The 27,724-nt window shown below is 44.0% G+C and overlaps 1 pseudogene; it reads right to left on the bottom strand.

Annotated features, from left to right (window-relative positions):
* Window positions 1-27,188, bottom strand: part of LOC109746439 (uncharacterized) — a 110,882-nt pseudogene extending 83,694 nt beyond the window's left edge.
* Window positions 27,189-27,724: the final 536 nt, after the last annotated feature.

Below are 27,724 nucleotides of genomic sequence, written 5' to 3'. Positions count from 1 at the left end.
CTCCATTCGTACTCCGTGGGCGCCAAAACTCCCTCTCCACCCCAGCCTCCTCCGTCCGCCACCCCATCCACCGCCGTCCTCCTCCACCATGCCGGAGCTGATACCCCGACGCCGCCGTCCATTACAAGAGATCGACCTCTGTCATCCACGGCTTCGGACCGGGATCCTTGCATCCCGTCCTCTCGCTTCATCCCCGCCGTCGTCCACCTTGCCGGCGCCGCTCCTACGACCGTCTCGTCCACCACGCCCCGCCGCCACCGTCTACCCTCCTAGATCTGCTTCCACGCCACCGACAGCCATCGCTACCGTGACACCATCAAATTCTCAGCAGATGCATACACGGCGCCGCACCAGAGGCGGTACTCTTTCGTATCTGCTCAACTTATTTATCGCAGCAAGAAAATATATCGCCTCCATCACTTACTTGCTAGTTGAGAGCAAACATTGGTTGCGAAGTTGCCTTTGTCCGGTTTGCACCTCCAGATCCGCCATGGCACGCTCAACACTATACTCCCAATGCTTATGGGTTTCCCCTTTTATATTCCACACTAGTTAAATCACAGTAGACTAAATTTCAAAATTGTGTCAGTCGATTTTTCAGAGCTCGCCAGAGTTCGCCGGTGCGAATGAAGGGGCTCGGGTGGGGACTTTGGTTGTTGTGGGGGGTGGGGGGTGGGGCCTCGCCGAACGAAGAAAACTCGACGCGGGTGGGGGTGGGGGTGGGGGGTGGGGGTGGCGGAGGAACACATGCGGTGGGGGCCGATGGTCCGGCCGGCGGCCCGTGCGGTGTTCTATATGGGAAGAATCAGAGACGAGGAAGAAGAAGGGTTAGGAGACATAGGATCTTCATCCAACCACCTGAAATGGTCGACTGACCCAAATGCAGACATGCCTTTATATTCAGTACCATCGTCGTACCTGTTAGCACCGCTCCTGAATCCATCAAGCTAAACAACGTGCCACTCATAATTCCAAACTTGTTGCTCAAGTACGAATCTGATATGATGCTGATATTACTAAAATAGATAACATTTAATTGGTCAGCTAATGTTCCTACTTTACATTCGAAAAAGCACGTGCACCACATATAGAGAGACAGCAGGGAGTTGCTTTCTTAATGCGCTCTGGTTCATCATGTGTGGGCACTGCGCAACGAACATTTTATTATCCAAAATCTGCTTGCTCTTCTTTACCATGTTCCTCTTCCGTTCTTCTTTAATAAGTATACTCTCCATTCCTAAATACAAGTCTTTGTATAGATTCCACCATGGACTACATATGGAGCAAAATGAGTGAATCTACACTCTAAAATGTATCTGGATATATCTATATGTGATCCATAGTGGAAATCTCTACCAAAACTTATATTTTGGAACAAAGGGAGTATGATAGTAGTACAGTATGTTCCTTGTAGTGAGCAGGGACATTTGCAGTGTAGAGGTCTATACGGTCGGTTGGTATGGACACTTTGAACTCGTCGGGCCTCTTTGAGTCGTAGGATTTTGTAAACATGGGAATAGGATTTGTAGTGGCCTGTCCACTTGAATCCTATAAGAATAGCAAGAAAATGCGGGGAGCTGTGTCGCCTTTGAGAGTTACACTGATATTAACAGTACCGCACCTTCAGTTGAAGAGAGCTGGTATCCGAAGCCTTTCTAGCCGTACCGGCAATACTAGCACATATATTCCAGCAAGTTCCACTTTGCTGATTTTACTCTGCTGGTTATGGTTTTCCCATTATATCTACACTATGATCTATGTAGCTGCTTTGTGTCGCACTAGCAGCAGTCCACTCTTGAAGCTAAACACCGCAATGACTTACAAAATTGGCACCAAGGCATTGAGTGCCATTCTGGATGCAATGAAACTCATACGCTCCCCACCTGTTGACTCTTGTTCAGAATATGATCCTAATGACTCTTGTTCAAAATTGCCACATATAGAGAGACAACATGGAATTGCATTTCTTTGGGCGCTGTGATTCATCATGAGTGGGCAACCAACATTGTATGCAATTAAGCGGAACCTCAAGAATATGCTTCCTCTTCTGTTCTTTAACATGTTCCTCTTTTGTTATTCTGTACTCCCTCCGTCCCATAATGTAAGAAGTTTTTTTGACTCTATTGTAGTGTAAAAAAACGTATTACATTATGGGACCGAGGGAGTATTTAGTACGTACAGTATGTTCCTTATCAGGAAGGGGAGCAGGGACATCTGCAGTCAACAGCTGATAGAGCTGGCATGTACTTGATCGATAGGCTTTCAATTACTAGTGGCAATACAACACCGTATTTTCAAGCCAGTTCCACTTTCCCGATTTATATATCGTGGTTATGGTGTACCCCTTTTATGTACACTATGATCTGCCTAGTTGCTGTGTGCTCTTGTTATCATGGTTTGGCAATAAACTCTGTATACAGTATATTTTGAACCTATCATCTGCCAAGTATCCTTACTTCTGGAGCCTATTTTTTTGTGTACTTGTGCCAGATTATATAAATGCACGCACCATATTACAGCACACATGAGCTCTCTCATCAGAATCCAGTGATAGCACACAAGTGTTTACAGGGGCGCCCCTATATTAGAATATCCTCTGCATTACAAAGATAATCTCACAACTATTTATGTTTTCATGGTTCTCAGATATTATACGTAATTACAGTGAATATCAGAATCCGCGCATCAGAAGAATATTGTGGAACACTGCAATGACTTACAAAATTGGCACCAAGGCATTGAGTGCCATTCTGGATGCAATGAAACTCATACGCTCCCCACCTGTAGATTCTTGTTCAGAATATGATCCTAATGACTATTCTAACCTCGAGGAGTCAATGGCAGATGGCCTATCATGTTCACCCATCAAGGTGCCTGCTCTAATTTGGCAAGGTTTTATTGATTGCGCGTATCTTGCATATGTTGTCTTGCATTTCTTCTACTTTGTTGCACCGCCATCTGCTTAGTTTACTCATCATATATGTCGAGATGCCATGCCCATCCATTATCAATACATATTCCATCTGTCATCGTACCATGTTTTTCCACTCAAATGCTGTTCTTGTGCATCAAACATCAAAAAGAAAGAGGGTGATTGCCGAACCTGAAGGAGCACCAGCAAAGTCCTTGAAAAACATGGTTGTGCCAGAGAAATCAGACAGCACCCACTTATATTGGCTGTACAACCAGTGACACAAAACGTAGGACCGACTCCAGCAGAGTGTACCCATAATTCACTGGCCACACCACTAGCCCCACCACACATGACCTGCACTCCAGCAAAAGGTATGCCGATTTCAGTTGCCATAGCACTAGCCGTACCACAGAAAAATCCCACTCCAGCAAACAGTACAACAAGTCCACCGGCCGAAGACCTATCCCAACTGCAGAGACGGCCAATTCCTGCAGATTGGAACCCCATTCCAGTTATTCCCAGTTTAAAAGACAATGCTTTCAATGTTGTTAGGGACTACGTGCATATATTCCCATCATTGGAAGATTATAGTGAAGACAAACACCATTTTCACATCTTCCTGTCCCACTTACGTGTAGGTGCTATTATTCATGGTGATTATTTTCCTGTTTTCTGCTGATTGAACACATCAATGATTTACATTACATTGTTGTAAGTAGGCGACGGTCAATCTGGATAGTCATGACGAGCAAAGCTTGCTTGCGCTTTTCAAGGAAGCATTGCAGCAGTATTGGTGTTACCTGAGGAAATCACACTTTGATGGCAAGTCTATATACGAATTTCTGGTGAAGTCTCCTGTGCTAAATTTAGAAGACATTGAATGGAAAAACCTTGTTATGCACTGGTCTCGTTCCGAGGATGAGGTACTGTCTATGATATCGCATGATAATTTGAACTTCTACTTTTTCGCATGTGCCTTACGGATCTTTTTTGCAGGAAATCTGCTCGAAAAAGAATTCCGGTTTGAAAAGAACGACAGGATATCGCAAATATGCTGCCCGCTGCTTTGCTCTTGTTAGTAACTGTTGTCCTGTATCACTGTACTTGCATACATACCTGGTTCATTATGTGACAGCAGTATGCATGATAGCTTGCTTATCAATTGTTCGCTCCAAATTATCTGATCTGTATGAATGGTTACATTAGTGTAGAATATATCCAATGCCATTGAATTTTTTTGGCTCTGCATTGTTCTTGTAAGTACCTGCTATCCTTTATCAGTGTACTTATATTGACAGGTAGTTGTTCATGTACCATCACTCTGCAGCTTATTTTCCTTTGCCCTCCATTTTCTACACATAAGATCTATATTTACTCTTACCATAAGGTTGGATAACACCGATGGTACTGAAGAAGTCTGCATTGCTCTTGGCTGTACCTTTTGCCTGTATCGCTGTACTTACATTTATAGCTACTTGGTTATGTAGCATCACTCTTCATCTTATCTTAAATATTCTCCATTTTTTCTTATATTGTCACATCTATATTTACTCTTAACAAAATGTAGAATAAAGGCAATGCTTATGAAGAAGATTCTGTTGTAAACTTCTTGAATTGCCCCCCATCAGCATGGACAAGGGCTTTATAGAGCCTGCTTTCACCAATAATGTAAGTTTGTCCTTCTCAAGCCTTCAAACTTTGTTGTGTATATTTGGTTAGGCATGACTGCAACAGCTGTTTATTTTTGGTGTTTGCATCAAATTGCATGTTTAAAGTTTATTATGTACTCCAGTTCATAAACAAAAGTTTGTCCTTCTCAATTTAAGTTTTTAGTTGTACAACCAAGTTCCTTCATCATACCATGTAAATTAAACTATACAGAGCAAGTGATCTTATTTTGCCAATCTGAAATGGGATAAATTGACAGCACACTAACCATTGATACTTATGAGTTCTTGATCTGTAATCCAGTGGTGTCGTGAAGCTGCCAACTCCTTCACAATGTCATTTCCTGCCATGTATTGACCTGAACAATACCATATTGTGTTAATGCTATTTTAAACTGTGTCACTTTATTTGTCAGTAAGAAATGTGATGAATTGTCAGCACTGATACTTGTATGTGCAAAACCTGTCATCTGTCTGCTTGTTTATCTTTCAGAGTGAGGAGGATATAAGTGTCAAACAAGTGCAGTCTCACCAGCTTGCTCAGCTACTTGCGCTGCAGCTCCCGAGCAGGGCTATCCTTTCTTGAACTCTATTGAAGGGCTGTCGGTTTTGTATATTATTTTGTCGGCGTGTTTAGTTGCACCGGTGGCGACCTTTGATGCCCAGTGTATGTAATCTGCTGTCTGCTTGTGCTTTATTATCATAGTGGCGAACTTTGATGCCCAGTGGATGTAATATGCCGTAATTTCTTTATTGTATAGTCTAGGTTTTTTTCTTATTCACGATGCTTTAGTTATTTTACTGTATATATATCCTGTCTTCGCAGTAAACCGAGCAAACCGTAAAATTACGGTACATAATCGGGCCGTCATGCAAATCACAAAGTATGATCCGCATCATGGGCCCCTTCATCTTGGTCTGTTAACAGGCCTAAATGTAAACTGGTCCACTAGTATATTCAGGCCTTTAATAGTCCGAGTAAACCGCCGGCCCTATTTTCCCAAGAAAACTCAATGGGCCTTTAGGAGGCTGAAAAGTAGGTTGGGCCTGAAACGTGCCAAACAGCTCACGGGCCGGCAGCATGCCGAAATAGACCCCGACCCATGAATGTGACAATCAAATCCTGGGCTTATAACAGGCCAAAATTGTCTCGGTCCTTGTTTGGCCCAATCAGATTATCGGCTGCGAGGAGGCCGGATGCAAACCGTGACGTAGTTAGGCCCAACTATATGACGGGCTTTTAACAGGCCATAATTAATATAGCGCCGAAATGTTAAACGGTCCCTTAACAGGCCGAAACTAATATCAGGCCGAATTACTAAATGGGCCTTTAGCAAATGGGCCCAAAAGCGTAGCGTCCAGTTGACGGACCGAATCTGATATGGGCCATAATTTAGCCCAAAGCCTCTTAAAGGGCCAGAACTGATTTGGGCCGTAATTTGGCCCAGAACATGGTAGGATTTTAACGGGCCGGATCTCATATGGGCCATTATTAGGCCCGGAACGTGGCAGGCCATTAATGGACCGGATCAAATATGGGCCGGCATTTGGCCCAAAACATGGCAGCCAGTTAATGGGCTGGCCTACTAGGGTCCTCAAAATCTTGTGGGCCTACAGCTGGGCCGGCCCATTAATGTCGGCGAAATCTCGTGGGCCTTTAGCTGGGCCGGTCCATTATGGTCCACAAAAATCTTGTGGGCCTTCAAATGGGCCGGCCCATTATGGCACGCAAAAATCTTGTGGGCCTTTACCTTGGCCGGCCCATTATGACCCGCAAAATCTTGTGGGCCTTTAGCTGGGCCGTCCCATTATGGTCCGCAAAATCTTTTGGGCCTTTAGTTGGGCCGGCCCATTTAAACTTTATGGGCCAGTGTTGGGCCGTGCCACGTGTCGATGTATCATAGGCGCTTTGGGTCCAATGAGTGGATGACATCTATCCCAACGGTGAGCCGACATGTGTTTCCTCGAGCCAATGATGATTTTATGCGTGGAAAATCCCCATTGGTCGGGGTTGTTAACGGGTTATCGGATCCAAAACCGGACCCGATAGCTTAACGGCGTTCCGTTACGGTGGATGCCACGTGTCGGTCACCCTTGACGAAGGCACTTCTGTGACGCGCAATTTATCGTCATCGAAGTGGACACTTCTGTGATGATAATTTTGGTAATGTCATGGAACACTTCTACGACAGCACAGGTATGACTATCTTGATTATGTCATAAATTTGTCATGGATGTATGATACGTCTCCAACGTATCTATAATTTTTGATTGCTCCATGCTATATTATCTTCTATTTTGGACATTATTGGGCTTTATTATTCACTTTTATATTATTTTTGGGACTAACCTGTTAACCCGAGGCCCAGCCCAGAGTTGTTGTTTTTTGCCTATTTCAGAGTTTCGCAGAAAAAGAATATCAAACGGAGTCCAAACGGAATGAAACCTTCGGGACGTGATTTTCGGAACGAACGTGATCCAGAGGACTTGGAACCTACGTCAAGAAATCAAGCAGAAAGCCACGAGGTAGGGGGCGCGCCTACCCCCTGGGCGCGCCTTCCACCCTCGTGGGCCCCACGTTGCTCCACCGACGTACTCCTTCCTCCTATATATACCTACGTACCCCCAAACGATCAGATACGGAGCCAAAAACCTAATTCCACCGCCGCAACCTTCTGTACCTACGAGATCCCATCTTGGGGCCTGTTCCGGAGCTCCGCCGGAAGGGGCATCGATCACGGAGGGCTTCTACATCAACACCATAGCCTCTCCGATGAAGTGTGAGTAGTTTACCTCAGACCTTCGGGTCCATAGTTATTAGCTTGATGGCTTCTTCTCTCTTTTTGGACCTCAATACAATGTTCTCCCCCTCTCTCGTGGAGATCTATTTGATGTAATCTTCTTTTGCGGTGTGTTTGCTGAGACCGATGAATTGTGGTTTTATGATCAAGTTTATCTATGAACAATATTTGAATCTTCTGAATTCTTTTATGTATGATTGGTTATCTTTGCAAGTCTCTTCGAATTATCAGTTTAGTTTGGCCTACTAGATTGATCTTTCTTACACTGGAGAAGTGCTTAGCTTTGGGTTCAATCTTGCGGTGTCCTTTCCCAGTGACAGTAGGGGCAGCAAGACACGTTTTGTATTGTTGCCATCGAGGATAACAAGATTGGGTTTTTATCATATTGCATGAATTTATCCCTCTACATCATGTCATCTTGCTTAAAGCGTTACTCTGTTCTTATGAACTTAATACTCTAGATGCATGCTGGATAGCGGTCGATGTGTGGAGTAATAGTAGTAGACGCAGGCAGGAGTCGGTCTACTTGTCTCGGACGTGATGCCTATATACATGATCATACCTAGATATTATCATAACTATGCTCAATTCTGTCAATTGCTCAACAGTAATTTGTTCACCCACCGTAAAATACTTATGCTCTTGAGAGAAGCCACTAGTGAAACCTATGGCCCCCGGGTCTATTTTCCATCATATTAATCTTCCAACACTTAGCTATTTCTTTTACCGTTTTTATTTTGTTTACTTTACTTTGCATCTTTATCACAAAAATACCAAAAATATTATCCTATCATATCTATCAGATCTCACTCTCGTAAGTGCCCGTGTAGGGATTGACAACCCCTTATCACGTTGGTTGCGAGGATTTATTTGTTTGTGTAGGTGCGAGGGACTCACGCGTAGCCTCCTACTGGATTGATACCTTGGTTCTCAAAAACTGAGGGAAATACTTACGCTACTTTGCTGCATCACCCTTTCCTCTTCAAGGGAAAACCAACGCAGTGCTCAAGAGGTAGCAAGAAGGATTTCTGGCGCCGTTGCCGGGGAGGTCTACGCAAAAGTCAACATACCAAGTACCCATCACAAACCCTTATCTCCCGCATTACATTATTTGCTATTTGCCTCTCGTTTTCCTCTCCCCCACTTCACCCTTGCCGTTTTATTCGCCCTCTCTTTTTCGATCGCCTCTTTTTGCCCTTCTCTTGTTTGCTCATGTGTTGGATTGCTTGTTTGTCACGATGGCTCAAGATAATACCAAATTGTGTGACTTTACCAATACCAACAATAATGATTTCCTTAGCACTCCGATTGCTCCTCTTACTGATACTGAATCTTGTGAAATCAATGCTGCTTTGCTGAATCTTGTCATGAAAGATCAATTCGCCGGCCTTCCTAGTGAAGATGCCGCTACCCATCTAAATAGCTTCGTTGATTTGTGTGATATGCAAAAGAAGAAAGATGTTGACAATGATATTGTTAAATTGAAGCTATTTCCTTTTTTGCTTAGAGATCGTGCTAAAGCTTGGTTTTCGTCTTTGCCTAAAAATAGTATTGATTCTTGGAATAAGTGCAAAGATGCTTTTATCTCTAAATATTCTCCTCCCGCTAGGATCATCTCTCTTAGAAACGACATCATGAATTTTAAGCAACTTGATCATGAACATGTTGCACAAGCTTGGGAGAGAATGAAATTAATGATACGTAATTGCCCTACTCATGGTTTGAATTTGTGGATGATTATACAAAATTTTTATGCTAGATTGAATTTTGCTTCTAGAAATCTTTTAGATTCAGCCGCGGGAGGCACTTTTATGGAAATCACTTTAGGAGAAGCTACTAAACTCCTAGATAATATTATCGTTAATTATTCTCAATGGCACACTGAAAGATCTACTAATAAAAAAGTGCATGCGATAGAAGAAATTAATGTTTTGGGTGGAAAGATGGATGAACTTATGAAATTATTTGCTAGTAAGAATGTTTCTTCTGATCCTAATGATATGCCTTTGTCTTCTTTGATTGAGAATAATAATGAATCTATGGATGTGAATTTTGTTGGTAGGAATAATTTTGGTAACAACGCGTATAGAGGAAACTTTAATCCTAGGCCTTATCCTAGCAATTCCTCTAATAATTATGGTAATTCCTACAACAATTCTTATGGAAATTTTAATAAGATGCCCTCTTAATTTGAGACTAGTGTTAAAGAGTTTATGAATTCGCAAAAGAATTTCAATGCTTTGCTTGAAGAGAAATTGCTTAAAGTCGATGAATTGGCTAGGAACGTCGATAGAATTTCTCTTGATGTTGATTCTTTGAAACTGAGATTTATTCCTCCTAAGCATGATATCAATGAGTCTCTCAAAGCCATGAGAATTTCCATTGATGAGTGCAAAGAAAGAACCGCTAGGATGCGTGCTAAGAAAGATTGCTCTATGAAAGCGTGTTCTTCAAATTTCTATGAAAATAAACATGAAGATCTAAAAGTTATTGATGTGTCCCTATTAAATCTTTGTTTTGAAATATGAATCTTGATAATGATGGGACTGAATATGATCCACCTTTACCTAGAAGGCGTTCTAAAAATTCGGAGTTTTTAGATCTTGATGCTAAATTTGATAAAAGTGGGATTGAAGAGATCAAAACCCTAGATATTAATAAACCCACTATTTTGGATTTCAAGGAATTTAATTATGATAACAGCTCTTTGATAGATTGTATTTCCTTGTTGCAATCCGTGCTAAATTCTCCTCATGCTTATAGTCAAAATAAAGCTTTTACCAAACATATCGTTGATGCCTTGATGCAATCTTATGAAGAAAAGCTTGAGTTGGAAGTCTCTATCCCTAGAAAACTTTATGATGAGTGGGAAACTACTATTAAAATTAAGATTAAATATCATGAATGCTATTGTGTGATTTGGGTGCTAGTGTTTCCACGATTCCAAAAACTTTGTGCGATTTGTTAGGTTTCCGTGATTTTGATGATTACTCTTTAAACTTGCACCTTGCGGATTCCACTATTAAGAAACCTATGGGAAGAATTAATGATGTTCTTATTGTTGCAAATAGGAACTATGTGCCCGTAGATTTTATCGTTCTTGATATAGATTGCAATCCTTCATGTCCTATTATTCTTGGTAGACCTTTCCTTAGAACGATTGGTGCAATTATTGATATGAAGGAAGGGAATATTAGACTCCAATTTCCATTAAAGAAAGGCATGGACCACTTCCCTAGGAAGAAAATAAAATTACCATATGAATCTATCATGAGATCCACTTATGGATTGCCTACCAAAGATGGCAATACCTAGATCTATCCTTGCTTTTATGCCTAGCTAGGGGCGTTAAACGATAGCGCTTGTTGGGAGGCAACCCAATTTTTTTTCTTTTTTCTTTCTTTTTTCTTCTGTTTAGGAATAAATATTTGTTCTATCCTCTTGTTAGATGTGTTTTTATGTTTTAATTAGTGTTTGTGCCAAGTTAAACCTATAGGATCTTCTTGGATGATAGTTATTTGATCTTGCAGAAAATTCCAGAAACTTTCTGTTCACGAAAATAATTGTTAAAAATCACCAGAACGTGATAAAATATTTATTCCAATTGCTGCTGATCAATGAAAAAATTGTCTAGGTCTTCCTATTTTGGCTGATTGTTTGGAGTCCCAGAAGTTTGCGTTAGTTACAGATTACCACAGACTGTTCTGTTTTTGACAGATTCTGTTTTTCGTGTGTTGTTTGCTTATTTTGATGAATCTATGGCTAGTAAAATAGTTTATAAACCATAGAGAAGTTGGAATACAGTAGGTTTAACACCAATATAAATAAAGAATGAGTTAATTACAGTACCTTGAAGTGGTCTTTTGTTTTCTTTCGCTAACGGAGCTCACGAGATTTTCTGCTGAGTTTTGTGTTGTGAAGTTTTCAAGTTTTGGGTGAAAGATTTGATGGATTATGGAACAAGGAGTGGCAAGAGCCTAAGCTTGGGGATGCCCATGGCACCCCCAAGATAATCTAAGGACACCAAAAATCCAAAGCTTGGGGATGCCCCGGAAGGCATCCCCTCTTTCGTCTACTTCCATCGGTAACTTTACTTGGAGCTATATTTTTATTCACCACATGATATGTGTTTTTCTTGGAGCGTCTTGTATGATTTGAGTCTTTGCTTTTTAGTTTACCACAATCATCCTTGCTGTACACACCTTTTGAGAGAGACACACATGATTTGGAAATTATTAGAATACTCTATGCGCTTCACTTATATCTTTTGAGTTATATAGTTTTTGCTCTAGTGCTTCACTTATATCTTTTAGAGCACGGTGGTGATTTTTGTTTTATAGAAACTATTGTTCTCTCATGCTTCACTTAGATTATTTTTAGAATCCTACAAAACAGCATGGTAGTTTTCTTTAACAATAATAGGCATACAAGATTAGTAAAACAAAATTTCTTATGAGTGTGTTTGATGCTTGATAATTGTTTTGAGATATGAAGATGGTGATACTAGAGTCATGCTAGTTGAGTAGTTTTGAATTTGAGAAATACTTGTGTTAAAGTTTGTGATTCCCATAGCATGCACGTATGGTGAACCGTTATGTGATGAAGTCGGAGCATGATTTATTTATTGATTGTCTTCCTTATGAGTGGCGGTCAGGGACGAGCGATGGTCTTTTCCTACCAATCTATCCCCCTAGGAGCATGCGCGTAATACTTTGCTTTGATAACTTGTAGATTTTTGCAATAAGTATATGAGTTCTTTATGACTAATGTTGAGTCCATGGATTATACGCACCCTTCTTCCTTCCACCATTGCTAGCCTCTCTAATACCGCGCACTTTTCGCCGGTATCATACACCCACCATATACCTTCCTCAAAACAGCCACCATACCTACCTATCATGGCATTTCCATAGCCATTCCGAGATATATTGCCATGCAACTTACCACCGTTTTATTTATTATGACACACTTCATCATTGTCATATTGTGATCATGTAGTTGACATTGTATTTGTGGCAAAGCCACCATTCATAATTCTTTCATACATGTCACTCTTGATTCATTGCATATCCCGGTACACTGCCGGAGGCATTCATATAGAGTCATATTTTGTTCTAAGTATCGAGTTGTAATTGTTGAGTTGTAAGTAAATAAAAGTGTGATGATCATCATTTTTTTAGAGCATTGTTGTCAGGACCGGTTTTCCAATAAAATATTTATTGAGAAACCGACCCTTTTATCGGACCAGTATAGAAGAATCCTTCTTACTGGTAGACAAATCCTTGATACAGAAATCCAGAAGTACTAAATATTATACAAGGTTGAGCTGAGGCTGCTCAATAATTTATTACAAGCACGCCGATATTATACATAAGGGCGGATATGACACAAGGAGTATGGTGGCATAACTACTGACTCGTAATAAAAGTGGTGGTGGATATGTCACAGTGAAGTGGGTGACATGACTCCTAAATCCCACAACTCATCGAGCGCCGGAGTGAGGCTCGATGACTTTTATTCTGGGTAGCGGAAGCGTATATAATACAAGTGACCAATTCCAGGATCGCACGGGACTGACTGGGACTCCTCTAGGCGTCGGACTCGCTATCGAACTCTTCATCCATAAGATCGCCTTCGTCAATATCTGGCCAAATCAACAAGCCAGGTGAGTACTTTGAAAGTACTCGCAAGACAGTTTGGACATAAGATATAACAAATGCAAACATGATGCACATGAGCAGATTAGTAATGCGCACTCAGATAATAAAATTGCACTGCATGATAAATAAAAAGGAAGTCAGGAGGTAGTCCTCCCGAAATCCCAATGAAATAACTGAAGACCAATCGAGTGTCTGAAGCGACGCCTCGAAAGGTAAAATAAATTAACAATGCCGCAGTCGGGCGTCAGGGCGACACCACATAAAGGGCACATATTGGAATATAAACGACAGTGCGTGCTACAGTCGGACGTCTCAGCGACATCACTTAAAGGGCTTATATCAAAAGTAAATAACAAGAGTGCCACAGTCGGACGTCTGAGCGACATCACATAAAGGGCTTATATTTCATTATTCGAATTCAAGTAGCTCATGAATTTAAATCATCTCAAGGAAATGCTCACGTACGTAATAATAAACTGGTTAGTCCATTCATAGGAATAACATTCAACCTGGTTTACCACTCATGTTTGTTCGCCGGGGATTTTCACTGAGACTGACACAGAGACAGACGCTGAGACGGACGTTGAGACTGATACTGATATGGATATGTTGACCAAGATCCTTGACCATGGACACGGTTACTCGGATGGGTTTTGACTCTGCAGAGTTTGTACTTTTTAACCACACCCAACGGATTTCAGTAGTCACAAGGACTAGTTCTGTTTACGGTATTTTAGGAGAAACACATCTAACCAGTACACACCCATTCCACATTCCGCTGCCAGGAATCACCCTAGGCAACGTTCAAGAAAAACCTTAAGACAGGGAGGCTACAACCTCGCGTAGCATGGGATCAAATTTATATCGCGCGCTCTAAGGGGTGCCCCCCTCTCGGTCCCAACCGGAAACACCCATGCCCCCTGACCGGATGACGGGCTTTAATCCAGGGCCATGGAACCCTCATCCCGACCCCTCTATTTGGTGTGTACAAGGAAAGAGGTTTGCAACTTACTAAACCGTATTCTTTGCAGAAAACATGTGGCAGCACGAAAAGGGGATGGACGGTAACGTGGCTTGATCCACGTTAACACTGGAGTTTAACGGTTGACATAAGACTGGCATGCTTCCACAATACCAGCTTACCACCTTTCATGTCACCACATGACCATGCTATCTCCCATCAAATGATCACATCAAGTTTCGAAGCATACTGGTAGTTGCCTTGCATGTAATATAACACTCACTGATGCTCATATAAACATGCCATGCACTAACTATTCAAGCAAACATGCAATACAGTCATCATATCAAAGGTTCAAACATGCTTGCCTGGTTCGGAGTAGTCGGAGTCTAGCTCGGCGAAGTTCGCGGCTCCGTCACCTCCTCCGGTATCTACGGTATAAAGAGAACGCGTACTAACGTAAATACTAAGTGTGCATAAAAGTTGTTCGAAATATTTTTCAAATAAATATTATAAAAAACTAGACAAAAATATAAAACTGACAGAAAAAGAATCAACTAAAAAGCATCTTTTGTTTAAAAGATATAAAGGTTTTAGTCCAAGGACTAATGTGTGATGAAACAGAAAAGACCCAGGGGCTAGTTTGAAAAAGCAGAAAACGTTTTGGTTGGAAATACGCCAGCCCAGAAGGAAAGCGTACTTTGCCCGAAGGCGTTTTCAGAAAACGTTTCAAAACAGAAGAGAAGAGGCTGACGAGGGGTTCCCACCCGTCAGGTTCAAACTTTGAAACAGAGCTCACCGACGCTCAAGGCTCGCGGTGGTCGCGGGCGTTGATCCACGGCGAGGCAGGGGGATCGGAGGGTACCTACGGGTTCACGGTGTCCTTCCGCGTCGGTGGGTGGTGGACTTGGTCGTCGGCGAGCACCACGTTGACGGTGGCCTCAACTCCGGCGGACGGTGGTTCGGGCGAGTATGATACTCTCCGACGGGAGCTGCAACCTTCAAGTTAGGGTGCGGGTTAGAGAAGTGGTTGCACTAGGAGGCTACTGGCATGGTTTGAGAGGCGGGGGTGCACGCACTTGAGCAAATCTTGCCCGATCCCAAAGCGGGTCGGGGCGGCCGGAGTCGGGGAAGAAGGCCTCCCCGAGGTCTCCCCAGTGGCTGGGCGTGGTTCTGGTGAGGTGGAGTGATGGTGCTTGGTCGAGATCGAGCTCGGGGCTTCCTTTTATAGCCAATCCGAGGCAGTTGCCATGACCGTGATTTCTCCGGTGATGATTACGGCGAGGCAGTGGTCGGACGAGAGGTTTAGGGGGCTGGGTAGCAGCGGATTGGTTCACTGACTCCGTTTCACAGTTAAACTCGGTCGGACATGGGCGATACTCCAGCCCTCGACGGAACGGCCTCACAGGCTCGTCGGCGACAGTGGGCGCGCTCTGCGCCACTCAGGCCACGGCGACGGTGCTGCAGGGCGTCCAGAGAAGAGGACGGCCACGCGGAGGCTCCTGGTGGTGTGGGCGGTGCTGGACGGCGCCGTTCCCTACTGAGCTTCTCTGACAGCCGCAGCGGACGTGGCTGTCGCCGCTCACGGGGGCGGTGTTCCTCCTGCCAGCTCACCGCCGACGCTCACGCCCGTCCAGACGACCGTGCGGCACGATGGATAAGAAGAAGGAGTGGTGAGCAAGAGGCCAGCGCGAGCACTGGCGAGATGGACGCCGTGGTTCTGAAGAAAACGACACCGATGACTGAAACCGAACACTAAACTCTGAATCTGCACAGAAATAGTGCATGCAAACTGTTCGATGAAATGATTCTGGCATGTGGAAAATTTTCCTTGAGCTGATCTTTGGTGGAGAGGTCTCTTGTTGCATCTGGAGGCCTCATGATTTTTCTCAGAATTTTTGGGGAAGAAAAATAATGAATTTCACCAAAAATGGCAAATCTGATCCAAACTTGCAGTAAGCAAATTTTGAAAATTTTGAACTGTGGACCAGTGGATCTTCATGGATCTTGGTTGAGGGTTCTAAGGACTAGGCATAGGAGTTTGTTTGGAATCAAAACTCAAAAGGGATCTGGTGGTTCCTTTGTAACTCATCAAGGCCCAAAATAAAAGTCAGAAATTGTTTTGAGGATAAAATAAATAGGAATAAAATTTAAAAGAGTTTGAGACTTGCTGGAATAGGATGCTTGGCTTGACCCAAAGTGGAGGGAGGGGTTTTGGAATAAAATGTTCAACCTAGGTCATGGCAAGAAAATTTTTGAATGAGGAAGAATCAATCCATAAGTCATAGGGTTATTTTTAAAAGAAAGGATTTCAAAAAACTTTCCCAAATAAAATATTTGTGTTGAGTCAACACCAGATGTAAAACCCTCAAGACCACAAATTAATATTGAGAAGGACCCTTTTAAAGAAAATATCTGTCATAAAAAAATTTGAGAAGGAGAGTCCCTCTTTTAGAAAAATTCAAATAACATCCTTTAAATCAAATAAAGAAAAAGCCAAATCAAATTTTTTGGAGTGTTACAATTGTCCCAAGTGAGGAAAGGATGATGGATACTATGATTCCCCCACAAGTCGGGATGAGACTCCGGACGAAAAAAAAGAGGCCATAAAAGAAGAAGAAGAAAAGGCCCAAATAAAAAAATGAGAGAAAAAGAGAGAAGGGACAATGTTACTATCCTTTTACCACACTTGTGCTTCAAAGTAGCACCATGATCTTCATGATAGAGAGTCTCCTATGATATCACTTTCATATACTAGTCGGAATTTTTCATTATAGAACTTCGCTTGTATATTCCAATGATGGGCTTCCTCAAAATGCCCTACGTCTTCGTGAGCAAGCGAGTTGGATGCACACCCACTTAGTTTCTTTTGTTGAGCTTTCATATACTCATAGCTCTAGCGCATCCGTTGCATGGCAATCCCTACTCACTCACATTGATATCAATTGATGGGCATCTCCATAGCCCGTTGATACGCCTAGTTGATGTGAGACTATCTTCTCCTTTTTGTCTTCTCCACAACCACCATTCTATTCCACATATAGTGCTATGTCCATGGCTCACGCTCATGTATTGCGTGAAGATTGAAAAAGTTTGAGAACGTCAAAAGTATGAAACAATTGATTGGCTTGTCATCGGGGTTGTGCATGATTTAAATATTTTGTGTGGTGAAGATAGAGCATAGCCAGACTATATGATTTTGTAGGGATAACTTTCTTTGGCCATGTTATTTTGAGAAGACATAATTGCTTAGTTAGTATGCTTGAAGTATTATTATTTTTATGTCAATATTGAACTTTTGTCTTGTTGGGGAACGTAGTAATTTGAAAATATTTCTTACGCACACGCAAGATCATGGTTATGCATAGCAACGAGAGGGGAGAGTGTTGTCCACGTACCCTCGTAGACCGAAAGCTGAAGCGTTAGCACAACGCGGTTGATGTAGTCGTACGTCTTAAGGATCCGACCGATCAAGTACCGAACGCACGGCACCTCCGAGTTAAGCACATGTTCAGCTCGATGATGTCCCTCGAACTCCGATCCAGCCGAGTGTTGAGGGAGAGTTTCGTCAGCACGACGGCGTGGTGACGATGATGATGTTCTACCGATGCAGGGCTTCGCCTAAGCACCACTACAGTATTATCGAGGTGGACTCTGGTGGAGGGGGCACCGCACACGGCTAAAAGATCAAACAATCAATTGTTGTATCTGTAGGGGAGGTGCGGCCGGCCAGGAGGGAGCGCGCCAGGAGGAGTCCTACTCCCACCGGGAGTAGGACTCCCTCCCTTTTCCTTGTTGGATTAGGAGAAGAGGGGGAAAGAGGTGGAGGAGAAGAAGGAAAGGGGGGCGCCGCCCCCCTCTCCTTGTCCTATTCGGACTAGGGGGGAGGGGCGCGCGGCTCTTGCCCTGGCCGCCTCTCCTCTTCTCCACTAAGGCCCACTATGGCCCATTAACCCCCGGGGGTTCCGGTAACCCCTCCGGTACTCCGGTAAAATCCCGATTTCACCCAGAACACTTCCGATATCCAAATATAGGCTTCCAATATATCAATCTTCATGTCTCGACCATTTCGAGACTCCTCGTCATGTCCGTGATCACATCCGGGACTCCGAAAAATCTTCGGTACATCAAAACAAATAAACTCATAATATAACTGTCATCGAAACGTTAAGTGTGCGGACCCTACGAGTTCGAGAACTATGTAGACATGACCTGGATGCTCATATTGGCTCCCACATATTCTACGAAGATCTTTATCGGTCAGACCGCATAACAACATACGTTGTTCCCTTTGTCATCGGTATGTTACTTTCCCAAGATTCGATCGTCGGTATCTCAATACCTAGTTCAATCTCGTTACCGGCAAGTCTCTTTACTCGTTCCGTAGTACATCATCCCACAACTAACTCATTAGTTGCAATGCTTGCAAGGCTTAAGTGATGTGCATTACCGAGTGGGCCCAGAGATACCTCTCCGACAATCGGAGTGACAAATCCTAATCTCGAAATACGCCAACCCAACAAGTACCTTTGGAAACACCTGTAGAGCACCTTTATAATCACCCAGTTACATTGTGATGTTTGGAAGGACAAAAAGTGTTCCTCCGGTAAACGGGAGTTGCATAATCTCATAGTCATAGGAACATGTATAAGTCATGAAGAAAGCAATATCAACATACTATACGATCGAGTGCTAAGCTAACGAAATGGGTCAAGTCAATCACATCATTCTCCTTATGATGTGATCCCGTTAATCAAATGACAACCCATGTCAATGGCTAGGAAACATAACCATCTTTGATCAACGAGCTAGTCAAGTAGAGGCATACTAGTGACACTCTGTTTGTCTATGTATTCACACAAGTATTACGTTTCCGGTTAATACAATTCTAGCATGAATAATAAACATTTATCATGATATAAGGAAATAAATAATAACTTTATTATTGCCTCTAGGGCATATTTCCTTCATGTCTTGAATCTTTCGGATCTGAATATTCATACCACAATTAAGAAGAATTACATTGAAATTTTGCCAAGTAGCATTCCGCACCAAAAATTCTGTTTTTATCATTTACCTACTCGAGGACGAGCATGAATTAAGCTTGGGGATGCTTGATACGTCTCCAACGTATCTAAATTTTTTGATTGCTCCATGCTATATTATCTTCTGTTTTGGACATTATTGGGCTTTATTATTCACTTTTATATTATTTTTGGGACTAACCTATTAACCGGAGGCCCAACCCAGAATTGATGTTTTTTGCCTATTTCAGAGTTTCGCAGAAAAAGAATATCAAACGGAGTCCAAACGGAATGAAACCTTCGGAAACGTGATTTTCGGAACGAACGTGATCCAGAGGACTTGGACCCTACGTCAAGAAATCAAGCAGGAAGCCACGAGGTAGAGGGGCGCCTACCCCCTGGGCGCGCCCTCCACCCTTGTGGGCCCCATGTTGCTCCACCGACGTACTCCTTCCTCCTATATATACCTACGTACCCCCAAACAATCAGATACGGAGCGAAAAACCTAATTCCACTGCCGCAACCTTCTGTACCTACGAGATCCCATCTTGGGGCCTGTTCCGGAGCTCCGCCGGAAGGGGTATCGATCACGGAGGGCTTCTACATCAACACCATAGCCTCTCCGATGAAGTGTGAGTAGTTTACCTCAGACCTTCGGGTCCATAGTTATTAGCTAGATGGCTTCTTCTCTCTTTTTGGATCTCAAGACAATGTTCTCCCCCTCTCTCGTGGAGATCTATTCGATGTAATCTTCTTTTCCGGTGTGTTTGCTGAGACCGATGAATTGTGGGTTTATGATTAAGTTTATCTATGAACAATATTTGAATCTTCTGAATTCTTTTATGTATGATTGGTTATCTTTGCAAGTCTCTTCGAATTATCAGTTTGGTTTGGCCTACTAGATTGATCTTTCTTGCAATGGGAGAAGTGCTTAGCTTTGGGTTCAATCTTGCGGTGTCCTTTCCCAGTGACAGTAGGGGAAGCAAGGCACGTATTGTATTGTTGCCATCGAGGATAACAAGATGGTTTTTTTATCATATTGCATGAATTTATCCCTCTACATCATGTCATCTTGCTTAAAACATTACTATGTTCTTATGAACTTAATACTCTAGATGCATGCTGGATAGCGGTCGATGTGTGGAGTAATAGTAGTAGACGCAGGCAGGAGTCGGTCTACTTGTCTCGGATGTGATGCCTATATACATGATCATACCTAGATATTATCATAACTATGCTCAATTCTGTCAATTGCTCAACAGTAATTTGTTCACCCACCGTAAAATACTTATGCTCTTGAGAGAAGCCACTAGTGAAACCTATGGCCCCCGGGTCTATTTTCCATCATATTAATCTTCCAACACTTAGCTATTTCTTTTACCATTTTTATTTTGTTTACTTTACTTTGCATCTTTATCACAAAAATACCAAAAATATTATCTCACTCTCGTAAGTGACCGTGTAGGGATTGACAACCCCTTATCGCGTTGGTTGCGAGGATTTATTTGTTTGTGTAGGTGCGAGGGACTCGCGCGTAGCCTCCTACTGGATTGATACCTTGGTTCCGAAAAACTGAGGGAAATACTTACGCTACTTTGCTGCATCACCCTTTCCTCTTCAAGGGAAAACCAACGCAGTGCTCAAGAGGTAGCAATGTACATGCATGACAAAAAACGCGACCTACTGTGACAAACACGTATCATCACGGAAGTGTATTTTTTTGTAGTGCAGTGTGCCACCGTATCTCGTACTACTCCCTCCGTCTAGGTGTAATAAGTCACGTTAGAAGGTGCAGCAGGACCAAGGTGCAAGCAGATTGGAGGAGAAGGAGAAACTTGATCGGTCCTTCCTCCAATCAAAGCCCTCATTTCTATCTCTAAACACAACAATTAATCACACTCCCTCCGTTCCAAAATATAGTGCGCCCACGCTTCCTGAGGTTCAACTTTGACCATAAATTTAACCAACGAGACCAACTGCGGCAGGAGCAAAAATTATATAATTGAAAAGTTCTTTTGAATACGAATTCATTGGTATAACTTTTACTCCTGCCGCAGTCGGTCTCGTTGGTTAAATTTATGGTCAAAGTTGAAGCATGAAAACCGAGGACACACTATATTTTGGAACGGAGGGAGTAAGAGATGCCGTTTTAGCTACCGTGCTGGGCCACGTATTAACTCGCATGCAAGCCGACTTTGATATCTCGACTGATCAACGCGTAGTTGCGCTCCATGCATTGGGTTTCCGGGGGAGATAACAAGGCAGAGTAAGGAGCATTTGGTTACATTGCTTAGGCTGGTCATAGTGGTGAGTAACTTGGACTAGTAACATGCATATGTTACTAGTCTATGTTACTACCTTCATAGTGAGTAGTCACATATGGATGGTAACATGCAAGTGTTCATTAATTGAGATATAGACTCATGTTACCTCGGGGTGTGTTATGTTATAGTAACATATTATGTTACCACAAGCATCTCTTTCCTCATTAACTCCATGCCACATAAGCAATTTTTTGGCATGTGCTATGTTACTACCTAAGTTACTCCCACTATGGCTGCCTTAGTAAGGAAATTGCTCGGCTAGCCTAGCTAGCCAGCTTTCGCTTTGCCAACCTTGCCTGGTCAAACGGTTTAGTTCTTTTTCTTACCAGACTTACCCCGTGAAAATTGTTGTCATTAGTGGGTCGCCGATTTTTCCATGAGCGAAGTTTGCTGTCGGAAGCGAGCAGATCTGGCTCTCCTGAGCTAGCAAGGTTTTTCTAGCACACCCAAGCTAGCTGGCCCACAAAAGCTAACATATTTTAATAGTTCCAAACGCCTAACCTTGCCCGGCTAGGCTATAAACTGTTCTTGCTAAGGATCCAAACACTCCCTAAGTAACAACGCTCGCTAGCAACGAGGCCAGGAGGGGATTGAGATGAGAAGTTAGTGGACGACACGTAAACATTTTGGGAATATCTGATTTTCATAAGATGACTTAACACCTAGACGGGGGGAGTACTACTCCTCAGTCTAGGTTTGATGGAATATTCGTCAGCTCTTCTCTTCTTGTACGTACTCCATTTGTATCTCACGTCCTGTGGCTTCACACTCGCATGATATTCCTATTCTATGAACCTGTGTGCGTGGGCGGACACATCTACCTACTCCTATAGAGAGATGGTGTGTAGTGTACGATTTAGCCACGAGAGTCGGTGCATCCTCCCGTTTCCGGGCGTCCGGTCGGGACAGGCGGACAGCTGCCACGGCCGCTCCTGACCAACCTGGCCCACCCAAAGCCCCTCCATTGCCCGCGTGTGCTTCCCGCCCGAAACAATCTGCACTGCTCCAAAGAATCGGTGCCGCATTCATTCCCAGGCAGAGCGGACGCGACCTCTCACTGGCGCCTGCGTTGAAGGGAGAATCAGATTCAAGAGTGATGGTTGCTTCGTCTGTCCAACTTACTGCCGGGTCTATGTGATTTGACGGCTCATTGGTCATTATTATTGAGGTGGTACGACTACTGGATGTCCCACGCTTTCGGTGAAAGGAGGTACTAGATTACAATTTTCTCCATTCTTACATCGGAGGAGTGCGAAAGCAGTGAAAACATGCAGGCTCAGTGATTACATGGCCCACCTCACACTATCACCATATTTTCTGGACACCGTGCGACACCTAACTCTTTACATAGTACTAGTATAGTACGTACTGTAATTTCTCAGCGAGATAAATTTGTACAGTGCTATGAAGCTTCCAGCTTCTGTTTCATGTATCTTGCGTCCAAGGTTGCCTGTTACAACATTTCATCGAATACGAAGGAGACTAACATGCATGCTATTGCATCTCAATGATTGACAGATCATAGCCAATATGTACTCCTTCCGTTCCAAAATAAGTTTCTCAACTTTATGCAAACTTTAGTACAAAGTTGTACTACTACTAAAGTTGACACTTATTTTGGAACAGAGGCAGCTAAAGAAAAAAACGATCCATGCAGTCCCTAGCCCGTGAACCGTAAACCCTAACCAGGCTTTAATTTGCTGGCAACATTGGACCTTCCCAAGAAATGGAGTTTGCAACCCTTTGACTATCAGATCATTTTGTGCAGTTTCACCCAAATCGAGATGAGCATCCCTGTGGCAAAGAAATTGAAGAAGCGTGATTAGAATAAGATTACTGGGACTAGTTGATGAGACATAAACTCATCACAAATATAGTACGTATAAGCCAGTAGAGGTATGTGCGGGGCAAAGAAGTAGAGAAATATGCACATGGAGTGATGTGGGTAGCTGGGGCAGTGGTGCAAGCCGGCTGTAAAGGAAATTGTACCTGAGGGATGTCGGGACGGAGCTCAACCTAGAGGAGGGCGGCGGGAGGTGGCAACTGCCCATGTCGCGGCAGTGAGCAAGGGACGAAGGCAACCTCACCAGCTTTGTGAGAGAGAATGGCGGGGACCCCTAATCGGGACGTGCCGACAGTGGGTTTTCGCCGTCGGTGACGGCGACCACATCTACACTAAGCATCCACCCCTTCCCCCGGTGGACGTGATCCGCCCAGATGTTAGAGATGTGGCCACCATTGTTTTGTGCGAGAGAGTGTGAAGAGAGCAACCCCAGCAAGCAACCGTGTAGGCTCGTCCTGGCTATGTATATAGTGGAGCGGTTTCCTTTTCTCTCCATATGAACCTATTTATATTGCGTACGTGCCACTGAAGACAAAAAAACTTTATTTCTAAAGGACACGGCACCGATCATGCGTGGTTCCCGACCCTCCATTATTTATAAGTGAGTAACTACTACTAGACGCGTCAAATTATCACGTGGGCTGCATTATCTTACATAAATGAGCTCCACCTTGTCACGTGTGTGGTTGGGGAAGACGCAAAAGACGCAAAGAGTGCTTCTAGTACACTATGTGTGTGGGTGCGTGCACCTCTTCTCTTCGAGTATGGTTATTAAAAGTATAACCCACTACTGTACTACCACGCGGTTATTATATATGGGCAAAGAGTATAAGCAGTAATAATGACTAATAAGCCGTGAAACCACGAGGCCCACCTTTCTCTATGTTTGACCGAGGAAGCAACCATCATTTTACTCCTCGTTGAATATCCATCCGCCGCTACCTCCGTGAATAAATAAAAATCCGCTTCTACCTCCGTAGCATGGTTAGTAATATAGCCATGTCAATCACGACGTAGAAATATCATTCACTGATACAATAGGGCTGGATCTAAGGCTGGTGATTTTTTTTACTTTGTCTCTTCCTCTTTTTGTCTCATTTATTCATTTTACATAGGAGCACTTGTAGCAGATGGCTATTCCTTTCGATGGTACTTCTTCATGGGGATTAAGACTAAGCAGCTCTGAATTATGCCCGCTACCCACCACTCTGAATCGTGCCATCTATGATAGGGAGTAGTCCCATTGCAAAAATGAGGTCCACTAGGTCTAGCACATCCTGTAAGAAGAGACTATCACGCAAAACATACATCTTGTTGCCTTCTTCCTCACAGTATGTACCACTGGTACGTACTACTAGTACTACTACTACTCGTTCTCCTATAAACCTTGCGCTTGGCATCTCCAAAATATTAACCTTGCGATTGGCTCTTCGCCTCTTCAGGAAGTCGAGCAATAATGGTACTGTAGTATATATCGTTCTTGCTATCTGATACCGAATGTATTGCTGCACGTCCACCATGTGGGCGAGGGTCGAGGGGTGAGGGAGAGTGCTTACTATTACGTCCGTTTCAATATGGACTACATACGGAGCAAAATGAGTGAATGTACACTCTAAAATAAGTCTATATACATCAGTGTTTGGAGTATGTACTAGTAGTTCATATTGAAATCTACTAAAGGACATATATTTCAAACAATATGATAATCTCTCTAACCAAGGTAGGGAGGAGGAATAAACGGAGGGAGTAGTAAAATTTTCTCCTCGTCCTGCGAGCCACCGCGCGCGTGGGCGAGGGAGCGGGCTTCACCTCATCCTGCGAGCCACCGCGCCCGTGGGCGGAGAAGACGGCGTACTAAGCAAGCTTCTCCTCCTTCTACGAGTTGACGGGACACATCAAAAGTAATGCGTACACACCATCTCCAGTGTATAGAGCCTTGCCTCTAACGTAGGCCCCACATGGTTTGCCTCTTTTTTAACATAACACGTCAAGTCGCAATTTGTTTGTTTACCCGTGGTAGATGATCCTCCATCAAGTGGACAACAAGTACACGTGTCAAATTACCACGTGGGCTGCCTTTTCGTACAGAAATGAGCTCCACCGTGTACCCACGGGGGTGTGGTTGGGAAAGAGACGGGAGTACGTGCGTCGTGCGTCCACCTCTTCTCTTCGTGCACGTCCCCCACCTACGTGGGTGTGTGTGTGAGAGAGATTCAAACCTAGAAAGATGTCGTGTGCGTTCGTGAGTGTTTTTTGTTGGGGGGGATTTCGTGGATGTATTTGTGGGAATATGTGTCGATGATATCTCGAACAAAAATTTGACACATGCAATGTGTGTGAAATAGAGGCCTATATATATCATATATAGAGGGGGCGATCCACGAGAAGAGAGGGAGGGGTCATAGATATTGATAGAGTCGACAAGTGGGTGGGTGCGAGATCGATGAAGAGAGCCATCGAAATGGTGTGTGTGCAAGTCAAAGATATAGGGGGACTGACCTACCGGAACGTCAGAGGGCACATGCCAAGTTTGTGTGTGGCAGGGAGACATGACTAGAGCGCTCGATGTATCAGTGTGTGTGTGTGGGGGGTGGGGGGAGGTAGAGACCTAACTAGAGAGGTAGAATGACTCGTATATGTGTTAAGAAGGAGAGACCCAGCTATGTCTTGAGGGAGATCGGTCGACATCCATACATAACTGAAGGACGGGAAATAGGTTGGGACAGAGAGAGAGAGAGAGAGGAGAGAGATGGAGGGAGAGGGGTAGAGTGCTGGATGGGTGATGGAGTTGCTTCTCGAAGATGGTGGGAGAGGCCTACTAGACAAACTGAGGGTAGAACTGCAATATTATCAATAAGAGTGGGGATGTGTTTCTGTGTGTGCCTGTGCGTGATACATGTGTCGGGACGCATGCATGGTTGATGAAGGGGAACCATGTGTTTGGTAAGCAAACCTAACTAGATCGGTAGATCAATTGTTTTTTGTCGGAGGAAGGGAGAGACATAACTAATTAGGTAGATCGATCGACGCGTGGGAAAAAACGAGTTATAATGACCTAGCTAGCTATATGTATAGCGGGAGATCGGTCGGTGTACATCCATTTGTTAGAGGCAAATAAGGCCTAGCGAGACGGATAGACAGAGAGAATGGAGCTAGGAGGTGGTGTGAGAGGCCTAGCTACTAGATAGATAGGGGGAGGAGTGTGCGATTGTGAGATCGATGAAAAGAGGGGCGAGAGTTTACACGTGTGTGGGACCGTATGAGAGACACGAGGTATGGACACATAAAGGAGGAGATGGAAGGTGCGTGTGTATGTTGTAGGCAGACATCGCTGGAGAGGTTTATCGATTGGTGTGTGTCGGAAAGGAGTTGTAGAGACTGTGGGAGAACGACCTAAAGAAAAACAATGAATGTGCGCATGGATAGAATGCTGAGGGAGGGGGAGGGCGAGGAGGGCGTGTGACGATGACATGTACCTAGGGTAGGGTCATAGGCCTGACCTAGGCGTCCTACCCAAGGACATTACCCTAGAGTCGAGAACATTCAAAGAACAACAGAAGATACCGACTGAAATCACCTTGGAGTGCAATCCACTTGACCAGCAATGCCACTCGGATATCCCAATTCCACTTGACCAAGATAGAGTCACTCAACCACACAAAGAATCACTCGGATTACAGAAGATCTAAAGCCACCCCAGGATGGCAACGATCAGGCGTTCACTCAGTAGTCTTAAAGATCATTAATAGTGATTTATATCTAGCGTTACCAGTAACGCCCTGTCTTAACGTACATTGAACCCTGTGTAACTGAGTGCTGGAGGGGTCCGGCACAATCTATATAAGCCACCCCCTCCTCTGGCACAAGGGTTCGCACCCCCTGTAACTCTCGCGCATAATCCAATTGACTAATCCTCTGGGCACCAAGACGTAGGGCTATTACTTCCTTTGAGAAGGGCCTGAACTCGTAAACCTTGCGTGCACAACCTCGCCATAGCTAGGGCCTTGCCTTCTCCTACGTAACCCCTATTCTTACTGTCAGACTTGCTCCCACAACAGTTGGCGCCCACCGTGGGGCAGGCGTCTTAGCGATTTCCCGTGAGGTTGCGGTTTTTCCCATCTCCATCAACATGGTTTCCGGCGGTGGTTTGGCTTTGAGTCACGAGATCCGTCTCGGCGCGCTCATTTTCATCACCGACGACTCTACCTGGCTCCAAGAGGCCCCCCTCGACGTTGAGGCCCTTCCCATCCGCGGGGCGGCGCACTTCCATGCGAGTGCCTGTGGTGTCCTCCTGCGGCAGCCATCGACCCAGTATCGGTCGGTTCTCGCCTCGACCACTCGTCCAGCTGTACGCCGTCGCAAGCGATCTGGTCGATTGCGGCTCTAGCAGTGGGTGAAGCATGCGGTGGCCCGCCAGTCGGTCACCCCTCAGGTCACGGCAATCGAGCCCGACGAATCTCTCTACGATCCATTCGACTTGCTCCGCGGACACTCTTTCAGAGTGCGGAAGCAGCGACCCCGCAGCAGAAG

Source organism: Aegilops tauschii, chromosome 2 (assembly GCF_002575655.3).
Source record: "Aegilops tauschii subsp. strangulata cultivar AL8/78 chromosome 2, Aet v6.0, whole genome shotgun sequence".
NCBI lineage: Eukaryota > Viridiplantae > Streptophyta > Magnoliopsida > Poales > Poaceae > Aegilops > Aegilops tauschii.
Note: the sequence above shows the minus strand (reverse complement) of the source record. Positions and strands in the feature narration are given on the sequence as shown.